The sequence below is a fragment of the Rattus norvegicus genome, chromosome 7 (genome assembly GCF_036323735.1).
Source record: "Rattus norvegicus strain BN/NHsdMcwi chromosome 7, GRCr8, whole genome shotgun sequence".
Taxonomy (NCBI): domain Eukaryota; kingdom Metazoa; phylum Chordata; class Mammalia; order Rodentia; family Muridae; genus Rattus; species Rattus norvegicus.
Genome location: NC_086025.1, coordinates 29,805,945 through 29,813,187, shown reverse-complemented (window position 1 = coordinate 29,813,187; position 7,243 = coordinate 29,805,945). Strand labels below are relative to the sequence as shown.

General features: G+C 45.2%; 1 long non-coding RNA gene across 2 annotated transcripts in view; it reads left to right on the top strand.

Moving 5' to 3' along the window:
* Window positions 1–252, top strand: part of LOC120093554 (uncharacterized) — a 12,626-nt gene extending 12,374 nt beyond the window's left edge. For both annotated transcript variants that reach the window (XR_005486852.2, XR_005486851.2), the window contains one exon: window positions 1–252. This exon is cut by the window's left edge and continues 76 nt beyond it. This is a non-coding gene — a long non-coding RNA (uncharacterized LOC120093554).
* Window positions 253–7,243: the final 6,991 nt, after the last annotated feature.

Here is a 7,243-nt window from a genome sequence, read left to right as displayed (position 1 = left end):
CCTCCAGATGAGGACAGTTTATATGGTGGCCAGGCGCATCTCTTGAGAAGGAGGTTGTCTCCTCAAGAAATAAGGCTTGTCAGGCATCAGTGGAAAAAGAGGCCCTTGGTCCTGTGAAGGCTCAACACCCCAGTGTAGGGGAATGCCAGGGTGGGGAGGCAAGGGAGTGGTGGGTGAGTGTGGGGGAGGGGCACCCTCATGGAGGCTGGGCGTGGAGGGATGGGATGGGGGTTTCCAGAGGGGAAACCAGGAAGGGGGATAATATTTGAAATGTAGATAAAGAAAATATCCAATAAAAAATGAAAAAAATAAATTAAAAATACCTCCCCCTAAAAGAAAAGAAATAAGGACTTCCTTTGATCACCTCACAGAACCAACACAGTGAGTGACCACCCAAACCACATCCTGACCAGCCAGGTGTGGAAAAACAAGCATCAAGATTAACATAAGAAAAAAAACAAATGCCTTTATCTCTTTATCTCTTTTCTCTCTCTCTCTCTCTCTCTCTCTCTCTCTCTCTTTCTCTCTCTCTCTCTCACACACACACACACACACAGACACACACATACACACAGACATACACACACACAGACACACACACACACAGACATACACACACACAGACACACACACCACCACCATTGCCACCAGCAACAAAACAGTGTAAGGAGGAGAAATTCCCAGATATGAGAACATGGGAGAATGGAAATGAAAGATCAGGACCATAGAGGCACCAGGCTGCGTGGGTCCTTCCCAGATCTCCAACCTACTCACATCCTCAGAGGTGAAGGGCCTTCCTCCTTCTTAATGAACTATTTACACAATGCACACACTGTATACATATGAACACACACATATGTACATACAAGTATATATGTATGCATGTAAATACATATCTCCCTGGGCCCATTCTTGTTCCAGAACACAAGAATGTGGGAATCTCTGTAGTTGCCTTCTGGATTTTAATCCACACTTTAAACACCAAGTCTCTTGAATTATAGATAACTCATTCACCCTTGGCCAAATCCTTTCTCTGTTTAAGCCTAAAGCTTATTTATGTTGGCACCCTGAAGATGAACTTGGGGTGACTGGACCTCTTTATTCTCCTGATTGTTTTGCCCTGGCACTGGCCTTTCCCTGATTCTTGATGCAGCTTGCTTTTTAATTGACATAGTGGTTTGGATGACTACAGCCTGGCCTATTACAGCTGCCAACTTTGGGCCTTTACCCAGGAAGCGCTTTGACTACAAACTCACCCCTTTATATCCAGAAGTAAGTAACCAGTTAACATTTGAGGAGAAATCTTCCTAAATGTGGGCATAAAAATACATACCGGCATGCAAATATAGATTTAATCAGAAACATCCAAAAGTCAGATACTACTGTGTATCATTATTAATTAATTAACTAATTAATTGGCCGTGAACATCTGTTATACCCAGACTGCTATAATTAACAACATAAGCTAGGCGGCTTAAACAGCAGGCATTTTGTGTCTGACAATTCTGAGGCTGGGCTGTTCACGTCAAGGTACCTATGGATTCTATTCTTGGTGAGCATCCTCTCCTTGGTTTGCTATGGCTTCACCTAGTGAAGACAGAGGCCATTTTTCTCATGTCTCTTCTGGTAAAGGCCCTAATCCCATTCATTGGACAAGTGAACTAATGACTGTCCATGTACTAATGACCTTTCATAGGTTCTGTATGGCAAACTCATTCCACTGGGGATTGGTTCTTTAACGTGAATTTGCTGTGACACACCCAATTCATGCTGTTTACATATGCAAAATACACTCATTGTGTCTGTACAACCAGGAGAACTTTAACCCATCCCATCAACACTAATGTCTGAAGTTCAAAGTGTCTTTCCAGTTGTGAATCTATGAAACCAAATAGGCTGTGTGCTTCTAATACTTGAAGGGCAGAGATAAGACGGGTGGCTCCATTCTAGGAGGGACAAGTAAGATAGAGGATGGTGTGATGGATTCGAGAAGCTCAAATGCTAGCAAGGCAACTTCCATGAGATGTTAAGGTCCGGAATCAATTCTCTTTGACTTTCTGTTTTACATTTTAGCTTCCATCAACCAGAGGTTTGAAATCCAGTGAGGCAGAGATCTTGGCTTCCAGACCCTTGAGTATCCTTTCTCCACAACTCTGCAGATGTCACACCCCCAAGACTCTGCCACCTGGCTCATTCAAACTGATGTGACAGCCCCTACTCCCCACCTTTTGAAATCAAAGACAGCTCTGATCACCTGAGTCACCTCTACAGGAATTCTTCCTTTGCCTTAAAGGATTGTGAGCATTTTCAGCGCTCTTTTTTCTAATACTCTTATTTTTATTTTTTATAGTCCAGTCCTTACCCGCTCCGGTCTGCCCTCCCAAAGTTTCACATTCATTCCTCTTCCCTCTGTCTCCAAGAGGATGTTCTTCCCCATCCTCTGCCAGGTCTCCTCACTCTCTGGGGCCTCAAGTCTCTCAAGTGTTAGGCGCTTCTTCTCTCACTGAGGCCAGACCAGGCAGTCCTCTGCCGTATATGTGTCAGGGACCTCTTACCAGCTATGCTGCCTGGTTGGTGGCTCAGGGTCTGAGAGATCTCAGGGCTCTAGGTCAGTTGAGATTGCTGGGTTTTCTATGGGGGTTGCCTTCCTCCTCAGCTTCTTCTAGCTTTTCCCTAATTTAACCACAGGAATCCCTGACTGTAGTCCATTGGTTGGGTGTAAGTATCTGTGTCTGTCTCAGTCAGCTGCTTGTTGGGCCTCTCAGAGGACAGCCATGCTAGGCTCCTGTCTGTAAGCACACCATAGCATCAGTAATAGTGTCAGACCTTGGAGTCTCCTCTTGAAATGGATCCCAAGTTAAGCCTGTCACTGAATCTCCTTTCCCTCAGTCTTTTCTCCATTTTTGTCCCTGAAGGTCTTTCAGACAGGAACAATTCTGGGTCAGAGTTTTTGACTGTGGGAGGGCAACCCCATCCCTCCACTTGATGTCCTGCCTTTTTATTGAAGGTGGCTCAACAAGTTCCCTCTCCCCACTGTAGGGCATTTCATCTAAGGTCCCTCCCTTTGAGTCCTGAGAGTCTCACCTCCCACGTCTCTGATACATTCTAGAGGGTACCCCCCACTCCCACCCCATTTTCAGCAATCTTTATGGTTCCATTTTGTAAAATCCAGGTGGCATACATCCATTCTGTCGACATTCCATTTTGATTCCTTAAATGCCAGGAGGCCAGAGTTCGTAACCTAGTTATGAGCTCAGTGAGAAGACAGAACGGGCTTGGCAAACTCAGGACAGCTTCCTGGATGAATTTATCCAGAACTAGAACACGGAGTTACACAGTCACAACATGAGAGTCTTCATAAGGGGTCTTACCCTTCAATAGGTCAAATAAATCTATTACATTCGACATCATTGTAATATTTCCTTGATGAAATTTTCTGAGAAGATAGAGAAAAGCCCAGAACAACTCCAAGCATCACCATTTATTCCTGCAGATAAGCCAAGGATTCTTCCCTCTGGGATCTCTTGCACTGACACATCCGTTGCCTGGAAAGTGATGATGACGGACCATGGGAAAGGTGTCCTGGGATGGAATGCATGTGGGGCTTTATCGAACCAACTAATGGGATAGCTGTTTCATCGGGGGTGTGGAATGATGGTGGGTCCTTCCCAAACTAGAATCTGAGCACTTGGGAGAGCAATTCCAGAAAGCAGAAGCAGGAAGATGGGACAAGTAAGTTAGGAAATGAATGAAGAGCAGGCTCAGGATATAGTTTTCACCAGTAGACTAAAGCCCAGGAGAGACTTTCTGGAAGATCAGGGAGAACATACCTCAGGGAGAATTGCCCCTGGAAGAGCCAGTGGGCCTGGAATGTTACCCAGCAGCTCCACTCCAGATTGGTTCAAGTTTAGCATGAAGAGCATTAAGCATCTTCTTTGCCATTGCAGGCCATGGTCTAACATGGTCTAACAAGCTCTTGTGATGGGCACAGGAAGGAGCCACACACAGGTACTTGGGGTGGGAAGCTCAACCCGCTTGTCCAAGAGCATGTCCATAGCTACAGAACTTGGGTGTAGCCAGAGAACATGGGGCACCTTCTACAGATGGGAAGAGGCACAGTGAGGTCGTGAGAAATAAGGACCTAGACCTACCAGATGCTCCCCAAACCCACCCGCCCGACTTCACATGTTGCAACTTTCATCTGCACAAAGCTCACTTCCGTCTTCCTTGTGTAGACGTGAGAGTTGGTAGTAACAGTCCCAAAGACTGACCATTCACTATGTGCCAGGAGAGATTCAGAGAAAAGCAGCTCATTGATTATTGATTACAAGGTACTGGAGATGAGTAACTAACTCTCAACTCTTAAGCAATCTAAACTGACTGAACACACAGATTTTATGCCCTGAAGATATGCTGGAGGTTGTAAGAATTACATGTCATTGTGAAGTGTGAAACTTGAAAAGCCTGGGCACAGGTGCTGTGCCGGGAGGATTGACAAGCCTATCAGGGGAAGTCTCTTTGGGAATGAAGATATGGATTTGGAGGGTAGAGGTCAAGGGGCTGTGGTAGAGAGCAGGCAGGGGGACAAAGATTGATGCTTCCAGGAAGCCATCACAATATTATCATACCTGGAGACTAAAACTAGAATCCAGATGTGAAGTCTAGAAGCAGAGGCGGAGGTGGGGGACCATGTCCAGAGGAAAACAGCCTTGTCTACCAGAAGGTAGACATGCTTTGTCAGAAGGGTGTTCCAGGCAAGTTTGAAACTCACATGATCCCTGACATATTCCAGTGGCTTTGATTTACAAGTGTTTTGATTTTACAGTACCCTTACCACCATGACATTTTTCATTTTCAGTTCAGCACTCAGTAAGTTACAGGGGATGCTCAACACTTCATTATAAAATGGGCTTTGTCTTCTGAGCATGCTCAATATAGGCTCCTGAGGCCAAGCTGTGAGGCTTAGCAGGTTATGTGGATGAAGTGAAGATTTGACTCACAATATTATTGCTGCCCAGGATAGTGAAAACTATTCTCAACAATAAAAGAACTTGTGGGGGGAAATCACGATCCCTGCCCTCAAGCTGTATTACAGAGCAATCATAATAAAGACTGCATGGTACTGGTACAGACACAGGCAGGTAGATCAATGGAATAGAACTGAAGACCCAGAAATGAACCCACACACCTATGGTCACTTGATCTTTGACAAAGGAGCTAAAACCATCCAGTGGAAAAAAGACAGCATTGTCAACAAATGGTGCTGGTTCAACTGGAGGTCAGCATGTAGAAGAATGTGAATTGATCCATTCTTATCTCCTTGTACAAAGCTCAAGTCCAAATGGATCAAAGACCTCCACATAAAACCAGATACACTCAAACTAATAGAAGAGAAAGGGAGGAAGAACCTCAAACATATAGGCACAAGGAAAAATTTCCTGAACAGAACACCAATGGCTTATGCTCTAAAATCAAGAATTGACAAATGGGACCTCATAAAATTGCAAAGCTTCTATAAGGCAAAGGACACTGTCAATAGGACAAAACAGCAACCAACAGATTGGGAAAAGATCTTTACCAATCCTATATCTGATAGAGAGCTATTATCCAATATATACAAAAAACTCAAGAAGTTAGACTTCAGAGAGCCAAATACCCTAATTAAAAATGGGGTTCAGAGCTAACCAAAGAATTCTCAACTGAGGAATATCGAATGACCGAAAAGCACCTAAAGAAATGTTCGACATCCTTAGTCATCAGGGAAATGCAAATCAAAACAATTCTGAGATTCTGCCTCACACCAGTCAGAATGGCTAAGATCAGAAACTCAGGTGACAGCAGCGAGGATGTGGAGAAAGAGAAACACTCCTCTGTTAGTGGGATTGCAAACTGTACAACCCCTGTGGAAATCAGTCTGTCGATTCCTCAGAAAATTGGACATAGTACTACCTGAGGACCCAGCTATACCACTCCTGGTCATATACCCAAAAGATGTTCCAACATATAACAAGGACACATGCTCCACTATGTACATAGCAGCCTTATTTATAATAGCCAGAAGCTGGAAAGAACCCAGATGCCCTTCAACAGAGGAATGGATACAGAAAATGTAGTACATCTACACAATGGAGAACTACTCAGCTATCAAAAACAATGACTTCATGAAATTCTTAGGCAAATGGATGGAACTAGAAAATATCTGAGTGAGGTAACCCAGTCACAAAAGAACACACATGGTATGCACTCACTGATAAGTTGATATTGGCCAAAAAGCTCGAAATACCCAAGATACAATTCACAGATCATATGAAGCTCAAGAAGAAGGAAGACCAAAATGAGGATGCTTCAGTCCTTCTTAGAAGGGAGAACAAAATACTCACAGGAGGTAGAGGCTGGGAGGGACCTAGGAGGAAGAGAGGAGGGAAGGGGGAAAGAGGGAGGCAGGATCAGGTATGAGAGGAGACGGGTATGACATACAGAGGGTCAGGAATTTGAACAGAGCTGCGTAGCAATGGGGATAGGGAACTGGTGGTAGCCAACAGAAAGTCCCAGATGCCAGGAATGAAAAAGGCTCCCAGGACCCAATGGGGATTTAGCTGAAATGTCCAACAAAGGGGAGGGAGAACCTGTAGAGACCATATTCAGAGGTTAGGCAAGGTCCCCAGCTGGGAGATGGGGTCACCCACCCTTCTCAAAATTTTAACCCAGAATTGCTCCTGTCTAAAGGAAATACAGGGACAAAGAGGAGGAGAGACCGGAGGAAAGGCCATCCAGAGACTGGCCCCTGGGGATCCATCCCAAACGCAGCCACCAAACCCAGTCACTATTCCTGATGCCCAGAAGTGCTTGCTGACAGGAGCCTGATATGGGTGTCCCCTGAGAGGCTCTGCCAGAGCCTTAATGATACAGATGAGGATGCTTGCAGCTAACCATTGGACTGAGCATGGGGACCCCAATGGAGGAGTTAGATAAAGGACTGAAGGAGCTGAAGGGGTTTGCAACCCCATAGGAAGAACAACAATATCAACTAACCAGATCCCCCATAGCTCCCAGGGACTAAACCACTAACCAAAGAGTACACATGGAGGGACCCGTGGCTCCAGTCACATATGTAGCAGAGGATGGCATTGTCTGGCATTAATAGGAGGAGAAGCCCTTGGTCCTGTGAAGGCTCTATACCCTAGTGTAGGGGAATGCTAGGGTGTTGAGGTGGGAGTGGGTGGGTGGGAGGGGGAGCATCCTC